Source organism: Chionomys nivalis, chromosome 6, assembly GCF_950005125.1.
Source record: "Chionomys nivalis chromosome 6, mChiNiv1.1, whole genome shotgun sequence".
Lineage (NCBI taxonomy): Eukaryota > Metazoa > Chordata > Mammalia > Rodentia > Cricetidae > Chionomys > Chionomys nivalis.
In genome coordinates, this window is record NC_080091.1 from 33,981,732 (window position 1) to 33,994,591 (window position 12,860).

The 12,860-nt window shown below is 41.3% G+C and overlaps 1 pseudogene; it reads right to left on the reverse strand.

The window, feature by feature from the left end:
* Positions 1-2,568: 2,568 nt before the first annotated feature.
* On the reverse strand, positions 2,569-3,032 carry LOC130876327 (coatomer subunit zeta-1-like; annotated as a pseudogene).
* Positions 3,033-12,860: the final 9,828 nt, after the last annotated feature.

Below are 12,860 nucleotides of genomic sequence, written 5' to 3' on the forward strand. Positions count from 1 at the left end.
ACAACCTTACAACATATAAGCAATTTGTAAACTGAATTCTTGCTTAATGAGACAATGGTATAGTTTAGACTGGGTGGTGGGCTCTTCCTAGGCTGTAGGTGCCTTCAAAGTTCCTGTGATTGATTATATAAATGATGTCAATAACAGACAGACAGATAGACAGACAGACAGGTAGACAGGCAGAGTGCTTCCTTCTCTATTACATCCCTTGCCACCAGCAACTCCCCCCAAAAAAAATCAAACGAAAGCTCCAGTATTTATGATCTTAATTCCACAGAAAAGTAGGGTTAAGTTAGACAAATAAAGGTGTTTTCTTTTAGCAGCTACCTGGCACCAGTTTGGAAAAGCTCTTTCATAATGGTTTGAATAATTGAGTACACCCTCCACGATACAAGATCTTCAGGCTGATAAACAGAAATTGTGTAACACTAATTTGCTCAGTCCTGAGTCATGTTTCATGTTTTCTCCACCCTTCTTTTAAGAAAGAGAGAGAGAACCAAAATCTGAGATTCTCAAAATGCTCTAAGAGATACTAATTGACTTACAAAATTGACCTGACGTTGATAGAAAGGACTTCAGTCTTAAACTGCAAAGATTCTCTGTTTTGCACAAACAAGGATGGTGATCAGCCGTTGGCTTTGAAATTCATCTGGTGGCACATTCTCTTATGGCTCAAGAGGATTGCCAGTGGCTTACTTTCTCTTCTGTCTCTCATAAAATTTAAGGTAGAGACAAAGGTTTGAGGAAATCATGGAAAAATCTGATTAAATCCTTCTAACCAAACAGTTGAACATAGTTATTAGAACAATACTTTATCCTTGAGTCATCTAAATGGGAATATAATTTATTTTTGAGGAATATATTAACTATCAGTAAAATTTCAAGACAAGAAATGAAGCAAGATAGTTCGGAGCCAAGGGTACAGCATACAATTAACAGATGAATCCATACAGCTGGTGACTTAAATAGATGCTACGGTTGTCACCACTGTGGCAGAATTCTAAATGTGCAGTCCTGCGGATGCTGTGCCTTTTAATAGAAGTCAAAATTCTTTGGCACATTTTTCTTCTTTTATTTTGACACATGCCAAGTTTTGGCAAAACTTTTAAAACTTTCTGTGTGTTTGCATGTGTGTATAATGGGCAAAGCATGTTTGTGTGCATGCAGGCTCAGGAGTTCACTGGAGTGTCTGGAGATCAGAAAACAGCCTCAGTTGTAAGTTCTTACATTCATTCAACCTTTTTGAGATGGGAGGGGTCTCTTTATTGTTTGCTACTTTATGAACCAGGCTAGCAGGATGTCAAGCTTCCTAGACTCTCCCATAGAAACCTAGCATCTCGCCATAAGAGCACTGGAATGACATATGTGTGATGTGGCTCCCTGGTTTTCTATGTGGATTCTGGAGATTCAGATCTCTTGCTTGTACACTTAGCTATATCTGTAGCCTCAGGAGTAGCTTTCTCAAGGAATTCAGATATCAATTTCAAAGGGCTGTACTAATTAATATTCCCACCAACCAAGGATGAAACTTCTCCTTCTTTTATCTTCCTTTTATAAAACCCACCCTAATTTGAATAGGGATTATTGTGGTTTTAATCTTTATTTCCTTGATGATTCATGATATAGATACAAAACTCCTGTGTTCATTGCAATGAACATATAAAAGGAAGTATATATACACAACAGAATGCTGTCAAGCCATTAAGAAATAGAGAATCTTATCATTTTATGGTAAGTGGAGGATCCTAGAAGACATCTAGTAAAATAAGCCAAGCATAGCAAGATACATGGTCACATGAATGGGATCAGTCCACATGGTAGCACTAATATGTAGAGTTCAAAAGGTTAAACTTGTTGATGCAGGGTGTAGGTGGTGGCTACAAGGAGTTGGGAGAGCTGCTACAAGGGGTTGGTCAAAGTTGTGTTGAGGTGGCTGGGATGTTTTCTGTTCTTTCAATATAAGAAAGCTGTGGTAAACAATACTGTATTAAATATTTCAAAATGGCTAGAAAAGAGAACATTGACTCTTCTCAATCCAAAATTTCTTGATGAATATAGGATGTGACAGACATGCTAAGAATTTAGTCATTGTATCAAAACATCACATATTGTCCCATTATGCACAATGTGTTAATTGAAAGATTTTATATATATATATATATATATATATATATATATATATATATATATATATATATCAGATTCTAAAGACAATTTTAAGGTATAAGTACTTTTAAAATAATATATTTTGAAAAAAACTTTTAAATTTATGACTGAAAAAAATGACACTTCCCAAGGACAGCTTACTGGAAGCTAACATTTCTTTCTTTTTTTTTTTTTTTATAGTTTCAGAACCATGAATTTTAATGCTTCTTTTACTTTGTTCATTCGATATGTTTACATTAAAGTGGCCATTTTGTGCAAGACCATATAAAATGCTAGGTTCCATGTTAAAAAAAAACAAACAAGTTCCTTCGCTTCTCTGGTACACTGAGGTGGAAAGGCAGGAGAAGGATCCACACATGTGTAAGGATAGGAAAAGGTAGGATGTGTTTAGGAACTGCACCCTCAGCTACACTCAGCAAGCTTAGTTTGAGAGAACCCTCCATCTACAATTTCATCCACAGCCAAGAAGAGCCCTCCATGTTCTCCAGCAGAGCTCTCTTTTCTACATTCTTTCTCAGCATTTGGCTCAAGGAGTCAAACAGGCAATTCAGAACAGCCATAAGCATCAACTCATTTTCATAGGCGCTGCCAATCACATAGAAATAGAGATCAATGCTGCTTTTATAGACCACTGTCAGTCCTTCCAACAGAGCAATTTCACTATCTGTTCGATGGGTCTTGTTGAAAATGTTCTTCTCAAAGGCCTTTTGCTCCTTGACACTGAGATAGGTGTCGTCATAGTACTTAGCAAAGAGTTGATCTCCATCATTGTCCAGAATCAGGACGGCCTTGACAGTGTACAGGGAGGGCTCCAAAATCAGTGCCTCCATCTTGACCGCAGCTGCTGCTGACGTGGAGGCGCACAAGCGACGTCGCCTCTGATTGGCTCTGAGACTCACGCACCGCCCCAGAAAGGCAGCATTGGGTGAGGATGAACCAGGCTTCGCTTCATGACCAATCGGCGTAGTCGCTCGTGTCCCAGACGCGAACTGTCCAGCCAGAAGGAGCCGGTGTCTGATTGTCACCTGGAGTAGTCAATGAAAGGCCAAAACCTCACCAAGGAGAGTTGGGAGCACTGGGGGCGGCATTGTTTCCATGGGGAACGGAGGAAGCTAACATTTCTACTAAGGATAAAAATGAAGATGCATTGGAGAGAATTCTGCTAACAGCCTCTGTTCTGTTTCCCTCCCAGGCATAAATTGTGTGTCAGATCCTGTCAGGTTTCAAAGAAAGTCTCAGAGGTAATAAGAAGAAGAGCTTTTAAATGGGAAGCAGCCACCACTTTCCCAGGCCTGGAAGGCTTTGAGTTTCAAGTTAGGGATATTCTAGAAGCACTGAAAGACTTTTTTCTTTTCTAGACTTGAGGGGTCCTCATCGTTCCATGTCAGAGCAATGGCAATGCCAGCCAGCCAGCACAGACAGAGCCCTAGCTCCATTCACTGTCCAAGTCTCCTGAGTCACAACCTGAGTCACAACCTGAGCCATTCCCTTTTAGTCTGCCTTGCCCTCTGCAGATGGTCAACTTCCAATTTCAATGAGAACCATAGACAGTGACATGAACACATCCAGGGAACCTCCATATCTGCAGCTGTCCAGTCACGCACTCTGCCCTCCCTCCTATGCTCCCCAACCTAGCCACAATACCCCATCTTCTGTCCCTTGCTAAGGACAGGTGCCTACAAGTCTCTCCTCTCTTCTATGCAGTTTTAGCACTCTCCGCTGCAAGGTTCTCATCAGCATAAAAACATGTTATCATGCCCATCTGAAAACACACACACGCACACACAGGACTGCATTTTCCATAGCAAGCATATCCCCCGTCTCTCTGTTCCTATGAAGGAATATCCAACACTTTCAGTCCTCACCACAGGAAAGGCTTTCCTTCTTATGTGCTAATCTGAAAGTTAAGCGTCTGTGCTTAGCATGCCAGATTGACTACTAGCAATGTCATTTAGCTGAACACAATGGTCAAAGATCACTCTTGTTCGTCTGTGCCACATTTGACACATTGTCTCTGAAAAGATATCTAAACTGGCATCTAGAGAGCTCTACTAATCTCATTATCTGATCTTCTGTGAATAGGCTGCAATTCTGCATGCAGGCTCATATTAATTATCTCGAGTATCTTTAGAGCTATGAAGCACAGACTCACTGGAGACACCTCACTACATGGCTTCTCAGCTTTGACGCTCTCTGAAGATCAAAGGACTGATTAGCATTCTGGACTGGACATACCTCTATTTGGGTCAGTGAACTCTTTCACAGGCGGGAGTTTCTATTTTTTTTTAATCTTTTTTTTTTTTTTTTTTGTTCTTTTTAAAGGGGAGAGCGCGAACGCAGTCTGGGTCAGTGAACTCTTTCACAGGCGGGAGTTTCTATAACAACTCCAGTTGATTTTAAGGATCCAGAAAGTCTTAAAGCTTTCCAGAGTTTTTATCAGGTAACTCGGGAAGAGTTGATGTGCTGAAAGAACAGCGTCAGATGACAATAGGATGGACATTTAGCAGCGGTCTATGAGGGATGCTGTCCAGCCAGGTTCAGAATCTCACTGATATACTTCTATCAGTTCTTCCTCTGGTTTTCATGGTTTCAGAAGAGTCATGGTTGTGTATCTTGTAGAACAGTGAAAAATTCTGGTTTGGCTAGTATGTTCTCTCTTGATTTCCCTTTAATTCATCCTTTCCAGTGATGTGTCTAGATTGCTCTCAAACAGTGCTGGAACATACAAAGAAATCAGTAAATATCCTTTGTGCATGTGTGTGTACACATATGTGCTGTGTATGTGTGGCACTGTGAATGAACATGCATGCGGAAGACAGAGGTTGACTTAGCTGTCATTCCTCAGAAGCTTTCTGCATTGTTATTTTCTCTTTACTAGACAGGGTTATGGATTTGAAAACTGCATTAATTACTTTTCTGTTTCTGTATTAAAATATCACCATAAGCAACTTGGGAAGAAAGAATATTTATTTTGTCTTACAGCTTCAGAGGGATGGAGTTTGTTTCTGATGTCAAGGAAGGAACAAGAGTAGGAATAGGAAACAAAGAGATCACATTTTATACCCACATAGGAAACAGAGAGAGAAAACAGGAAGCAGGTTGAGGCTATACCTCTCAAAGCCAATCCTCAGTGACACACTTTCTCCCACAAGGCTCTACCTCCTAAAGGTTCATAACTGTCCCCAAAACATTGTCACCAACTGGTGACCACGTGCCCAAATACATGAGCCTGTTAGGGTACATTTCTCACTCAAACTACAACAGAAAGGAAACATGGAGAAGGCTAGACCTTCTCATCCTGCCATAGAGGCAGGCAGCATCAACACACTATCTGATTAGGAAAAATGGTCATGCAGCATAGGTGGTGACTTCCATTTTCTCCACTGTGATATGATTTCTATGTGCACCCATTTCCTGAATGTCAGTCATACCTTGTGAACTGCCTAGGCGCTGAGGCTCACAATTAGAGATCGCCCAGGAAGGCGATCTTCAACCATACACACAGGACCACAGGCAGGCAAAGGAGTGTGTAGTTGATGACCCTGTAGTTCAGACGAGGAATGAGATTCTCCCAGCCAGTAATTCCCAAGGGAATTCCAGGTATACCTGGAGAGTGTGTCTGCAAAAGATTCTTCCCAACATAATCACTGTTGGATAACCAGGAGTCCTGTAAATGTTGACATTTGGCACCAGTCAAAATTAAGGCTGTGTCCTGCCCCTGTGCAACTGGTAGGTTGTTGCCACATTTCTAGCATGAAAATCCACATTTGAAAAAATAAGCAACAGAAAAATGAACATCTGTGGCTGTCCAGCTGTGGTTATGAGGGTACGTGTGGAGTCTAGATTGAGAGATGGGAGAAATTAAACGATAAAGGTAAGAATGCTTTTATGAAAGGCACTCACTTGGATTGGGAACATTGTTTTCAAAAGCAAAACAATCTAATATCCAAGAAGACCTAGAGCTATACTGGAAGAGAAAGAAAAGAGGCTGTAAGGTTAGGTCACTCCCCTTCCACTTCATACTCCCTGGAGAGCTCAGGGTGTCCCCATGCCTATCCTCCCTCAAGCCATTGTCCCTTCTCAGCCTGCCATCCTGCCATCTGCCTTCTTGCCCAGCTGTCATTCCAAATGGCCTCTGAGCCACATTGCCCTCCAGTCCTCATCTTCATGAATCTCATCACTGTGGCACAATCTAGAACGTTCTCTGAAACAGATGTCAACTGCTATGCCTTCTCCAATTCCTTAAAGTACCCCTAGTTTCATAATAAAGATAATACCCATGAGCCTGCCCTTCTCCTCCTCCCAGCTTTGTTACCCTGCTCTCCACCACCCCACATGCCACTTATGGCTTCCTTTCATGGCCGTGCGTCTCCACTGCACTCCTGCCTCTAAGATACCCCTGTGCTGCATTCTTTGTACTTACTCCAACCAGTCATCTAGGAATTCCTGAGTCCAACTCCCAGCCTAGGGTCCCCTAGAGTCTGCTCTCTGGGATGTAGTGACCTGCTTCTAGGTCACTAATCAAATATGGGACAGAATGGGCAAGTCATTGCGTACTTCTAAGTCTTGGGACGATAATAACAAGAAAACAATTTTAGGATAAGAATATAGTCAGACATCCTTAGGTTCTGTATCCACAGATTAACCAAACGCAGGTTAGAACTGTGTAAAAAAGACCAGCACAGGTCTGTACTATGGATCTATGCATTGTTATTGCTTTCATTTGTGAACAAGAGAGCTTAGTTATTGGCTCAGAGAGAAACTCACGTTGGATGTTAGAAGTATTTTAGAGATGGTTTAATATGGGAAGATAAATGTGGGTTTTATAAAAATTCTACCTGTTTTCTAGGGACTTGGTTGCTCTTGGATTTGAGCATATGTGGAGGGGGTCTGGAACCATCCTCCATGGATACAAGGGAAGACAATATAGACAACAGACAGAAGGTCCGGTTGGCAGAGTCCACTAGCTCCACATTTTCTACAATATTCTGACCCAGCACTGCTACTGTGATCAGTGTCCCTGTCAATCTCCCCCATGAGGTTCCAGAGTCCTAAAGGGCAGTAAAGATATCTACATCATCTTTGAATCCACATCAAAGAGCCTGTTGCCTGTCCCATGGTTTCGGGAGGAACATGACAACGGAAGATGGAAGGAATGTAATGAGACAATTAGATGCTTTTCAATCCTAACAAGCCAAAGCTCCTCCCATGTCTGCCCCAGACCACTCGGAATCTAGTCCACATAGAACTGGGAATCAGTGATAATCACTGTTGATCAACAATGAAAATATTCTGAGGGGCCCACACTAGAACATTACAATAGTTGAGGAAATCAAAATAGAAATAATTGCTAAACTCTGTTTTCCGCTAACAATGTCTTTCCACAAACATTTATTTGAAAAAATAATGAGGCAGTGGAAGAACTTATGAATGGAAATATCTCTGGCAAGCCAGAAATGCCTGGAGATCTCTAATGCTAGGCCACTTGAGAAGTGTCTTAATCGCTGTGAACAAGGCTCTCAGAAAATGTCTCCTGTTTATCCAGACACACTCCTTGATGCTACAAGACTGTAGCTACTGTCTGACCTGCCATATGGAGTTGAGAAAGAGAGACAGAGACATAAAGGAGGAAATGAGGGAGGGAGAGAGGAAGGAAGAGAGAAAGAGAGAGAGAGAATGAATGCACGTGGCAGCATCATAGCAACCCAGCCATCCAGAGATGCCATTGGATTAGACAGAGAGCCAGGCTCGGTGCCACCATGACCATGGTCAGGAGCCAGTGTGAGAACTGGCTCCAGAGAGAAGCACCATAGGGCTTCTTTCCATGATTCACCACTGCTTTCTGGAAGGATTAATTCATAACACAATTAAGTAGAATTTCAATAATATATCAGAAATAGAATGTAAATATTCATAGTTTATTTGCAAGAGATTTTAGAATCAGCACATCCAATCATACCCTGTCAATATCTAGGAGACAGGATCAAGCCCCCGCCACACAGTAAACTCAGAACCCATAATGTCACAGCATCCACCGTATCTTCAGGACCCATAGGACCCTCAGTAGTGTTCTCAGTACCCTCAATACCACTAGTACAATACTAGGCACATTCTCCACCTCCCATTTCTTCTCGACACTGAAACTCCTTGAAATATTGGCTTCTTTTGTTGCCTTCCAGGTGTGCCCTTCATTCTTCAACTCTGCCCTGTCAGATTTCCTATCTTCCAGTGAAAAATGCTCTCATCAGGGTGACTAACAATTTCTACCTTATCAGAAGAAACGGGAAAATTTCCCTCTTCATCATCTCAGGTCTTTCAACACCGTTTGACAGTTAATATATTACCTTGCAAATATTGTCTGCTCCGTTGGAGTAACATCTTCACCAGGACTCCCCAAACCTCTACCTCCTATCGCAGTTCCTGGTTTCTCACACTCAACCACCCCCTGTTTCCAACCACTCATTCTCCTTTGAAGAAGCACTTGTGGTGGCTTCCTAGACCTCGAGTGTCTACCACAGGGTGAGCACACAAACCTGCCTGCTGACCTCTGCACAAATGCACTGGCAAGTTGGTCTTCACACCTGCAAAACTAAATGCTTTCATTGATCCCTCTTTGTGAAATATTCCTTTACACTGTGTAAATATACATCTCTATGGTTGGTTTAGTAAAGAAACTGACTGGCAAGTAGCTGGATAAGATAAATTTAGGCAGAAGAACCAAACTAAGTATTCTGGGAAGAAAAAGGGCAGAGTCTTGAGGAGATGCAATGAAAAGCAAGATAACCATGCCAAGCTGGGAAAAGGTACCATCGCATGTTAGAGGGTGATGGGAAAGGTGCATTAATTTAAGTTATAAGAGCTAGCTAGTAAAAAAAGCCAAGCATTTATAATTAATATTTGAGACTCTGTGTGGTTATTTGGTGGGACAGAAACTCTTAATTACACCTCCTGTGGTCCTACACCTGAGGCCTATACCAGCTTTCCCGGGCCATGATACACACTCATTCAATCCTTAGAACCCACAAGTCTTCCTCAGCAGCTCCTCATTGACCATACCCCCCAGCTCCAGCATGTGACATAAAATGGCAGCACTCGGTGGCTTTTTGTCTTTTAAGGCATCCTAAAAGAATCTCCTAGCCATGTGTGACAAAAAGATTTGAGGCAGAAGAATTACCATGAGTTCAAGGTCAGCATAGGCCACAGAGAAAGACTATATCATCATTATCATCATCATCACCATCATCATCATTATCATCATCTGAAGGGAAAGAAGGGAGAAGGGAAAAAAGGAAGGAGAGAAGGGAGGGAGGGAGGAAAGAAAGTAATTTCTCTATTTCAACACCTAAGATTTCAAATTTATTGGCATGAAGTTTTTGCTAATATGGTCTCATTTTCTTTGTAAGATCTGTCTCACTCCCATGTATGCACACATATACAAGCATATACACAAACACACTCAGTGTTTATGTATTTATAATTTGATTCTTTTTTCCACATGCCCCACTTTGGGTCTCTCTGGAATTTTCCAGAAGTTGCTGCTGAGTTGAGGATTGTCTAATGGAGGAGGGAATGAAGTTTGCATTTCAGGATCCTCCGTGCTCTGGTCCAGAGCAGCTCTTTGTGCTTCACACTGTATCATCCACTGCTGGCATCTCTGTGCCCATGTCTTTGTCTCTACATGCACATTTCACTGATGGGAAGGGATGCTTGAGGGGAAATCAGCAAGTGCTACTTAATACAGATTTTCCCCAACTTAAACAATTTGGACTTTTGTGAGTTTTGGGGTTTTTTGTTTGTTTGTTTGGTTGGTTGGTTGTTTATGACAGTTCAGATATGATGCTACTGCAGTGAAAGCCAGTCAAACTTCAAATTCTGATCCATGATCTTTTCCCAGGTTAGCTGAATATGATGCAGGATTGCCATCATCATCATCATTATCATCCATAATTCAAGCCATAGGTTACAGGTAGCCTCAGCACCCTGGGAATCCTATAATGAGAAGGAAAAACTGTTGGTGCTCCATGGTGCATGTTGCTTCAATGCTGTGGTGGTTAGAAAGTTCAAAATATTAATATTTTGTCAAATTAGGATATATCTAACTTCTGATGAGTGTTTAGGGGTGTGGCTCTGTAGTAAGCCAGGAAGTATCTGTATCAAAAGTGAAGCCCTATCCTACATAGAAACCTTTTACTGTGCCTTTCTGAGACATTCTTCATGGTCAATTAGTGTCACTTTGTATGTATGATTTCCTTAGATTCTCACAATCAGGAGTGATCATTTCCTCTTAGAAGTACCAGCAGCTCCCAATGAATGCTTTATGTATCTTATTTCATCCCAGACTGGCATTTCCCACTGCTCCTAAAGACAGCACATTTAAAGAAAGAATGCCCCCTCAGCACAAAACCAGTCCTGCAAATTTAGAAAGATAAAAGAAAAGTAAGGAAAGGAATTGGAAGGAAGGAAAGAAGGAAGGGAAAGGTTAAAAGGAAGGAGATTAGACATCCTCAATCCTGCTTTGTTTCTTGGCTCCTCTGTGCTCCATCCATGAACAAGCTCAGCATTTCCTTTGACCTTGGTCTCCTTCACCCTCACCTCAGCCACCTGTACACACTCTGTGAATTCAGATTAGAAAGCTTCCTCCCTGCGTCCATCTGGTCCTGGAGTCTACAACCAACACTGGAATTCTACTCTCAGCAAGAGGCCCTGAGTGGTAGTTTGAATGTAGTTAACCCCATAATCTGATAGGGAATGGCAATATTAGGAGGTGTGGCTTCATTGTAGTATGTATGACCTTGTTGGAGAAAGTGAATTTCTGCAGGATGGACTTTGAGGTCTCCTATGCCCAAGCTACATCCAGTATCACAGATCACTTCCTGTTGCCTTATGGGTCAAGATGTAGGGCTCTCAAATCCTTCTCCAGCATCTTGTTTGCCAGCATGCCACCATGTTGCACCATACTGATAATGAACCAAACCTCTGAAAATGTAAGCCACCCCAATTAAATGTTTTTTTTTTCTTTGTGAGAGTTGCTATGGTTATAAGGTCTCTTCAGAGCAATAGAATTCCTAACTAAGATAGAAGTTGGTACAGGGACTAGGGAATTGTTGTGATAGGCCTAACCATGACTGTCCTATGGCATAATACTCTTGCACCCTGTAAAGATTTATCACTTGTTTTAGTTTAATAAAACTCTGATTGGCCAGTAGCCAGGCAGGAAGTATAGGGAAGGTAACCAGACTAGGAGAATTCTGGGAAGAGGAAAGTCTCGGTTTGCAGTTGCCACCCAAGTGCAGAGAAAACAAGATGAAAATGGTCCACTGAGGAAAGATACCAAGCCATATGGCTAAACATTGATAAGAATTATGGGTTAATTTAAGTTGCAAGAGCTAGTTAATAATAATCCTGAGCTAATAGGTCAAACAGTTTATAATTAATATAAGCCTCTGTGTATTTCTTTGGGACTGAACAGCTGCAGAACGAGGCAGGAGAGAAATTTTCATGCATTTGTTTGTTTAGTACTTTGAGTTAGAAAAGCAGTAAAATGCTTTAAGCACTGCTTAATGGGTTATACTAGTAGGAACATGAAAACAGAGGTGCTAACAGTTATGGGGGCTCACTCAAGAGGTTTCAGAAGAGAATAATTTTAATATGTTGCTTGGAGAACTTTCTTATGATATTTCAGTGAAGAATGTGGCTGCATTTTGCACTTATCTAAAGAGTCTGCCTGAGGCTAAAGTAAAGAGTTTTGGAGTAATTCCATTGGCAGAAGAAATCTCAAAATAGCCTAGTATAGACTTTGCCACGTGGTTACTAGTTTTATGTTAATGCTTATAAAGATCTATACTGAAAAGGAACAAGCTTAGAAGGGTAATTACAAAGAGTTAATTTTGAGGAGAAAAAGAGTACCAGGAAGTAGAATAGAGCTAAGTCCTATATCCAAGGAGATAAATGGATTGAGAAATGGAATATAGGGAGTGGTGACCTTAGAGCAAGATCCCACTCAGCTAAGTTTCCAATTTATAAAAAGGAACTAAAGAAAACCTTAGAGTTGAATGTAGTGGGGCACACCTTTAAACCCAGAATCTCTGAGTTTAAGGTCAGACTGGTTTACAGAGCAAGTTTCAGGACAGTCAAACTTAGGTAGTAAAAGACAGAAAACTGGTGAAGATGTAACTGAATGATGTGCCAGCCCCAGCAAGCAGCAGAGCTTGGCAGTTTCAGCCACATGGTCCTGGCTTCAGAGTTAAGGATAGAAGAAAAGAGTTATGGAATAAAGTCACTGAGCCCAGGCATGTGTCATGGGTGTCTAAAGGGGGGTCTCATAAAGAGACCATTGTGTGGAGTTGAAGCCTGAATTGCTTTGGAGAACTCAAGATGTTAGAGATGCCAGAGTCATGTAATATCTGTCAAGGAGAGCTGTTAACAGGGAGCAGCACCAGCCCAAGAGAAAGAAGTGTGTTGCATTCAATAAAGTTGAATGGAGCTGAAATATGAAGAATGTTTTGACATTAGATGTAGAGTTTTGAGTTTGCCCATTGGTTTTCATTCTTGCTTTAGTCCAGTATTTCCTTGCTATGCTCCCTTCCCTCCATTTTGGAATGGTAATGTGTATCCCATACTATTATATGTTGGAAATTTCTAATCTGTTTTTTTATTTTGATTTTTACAGGTGATTACAGTAAAGAGATTAAAAG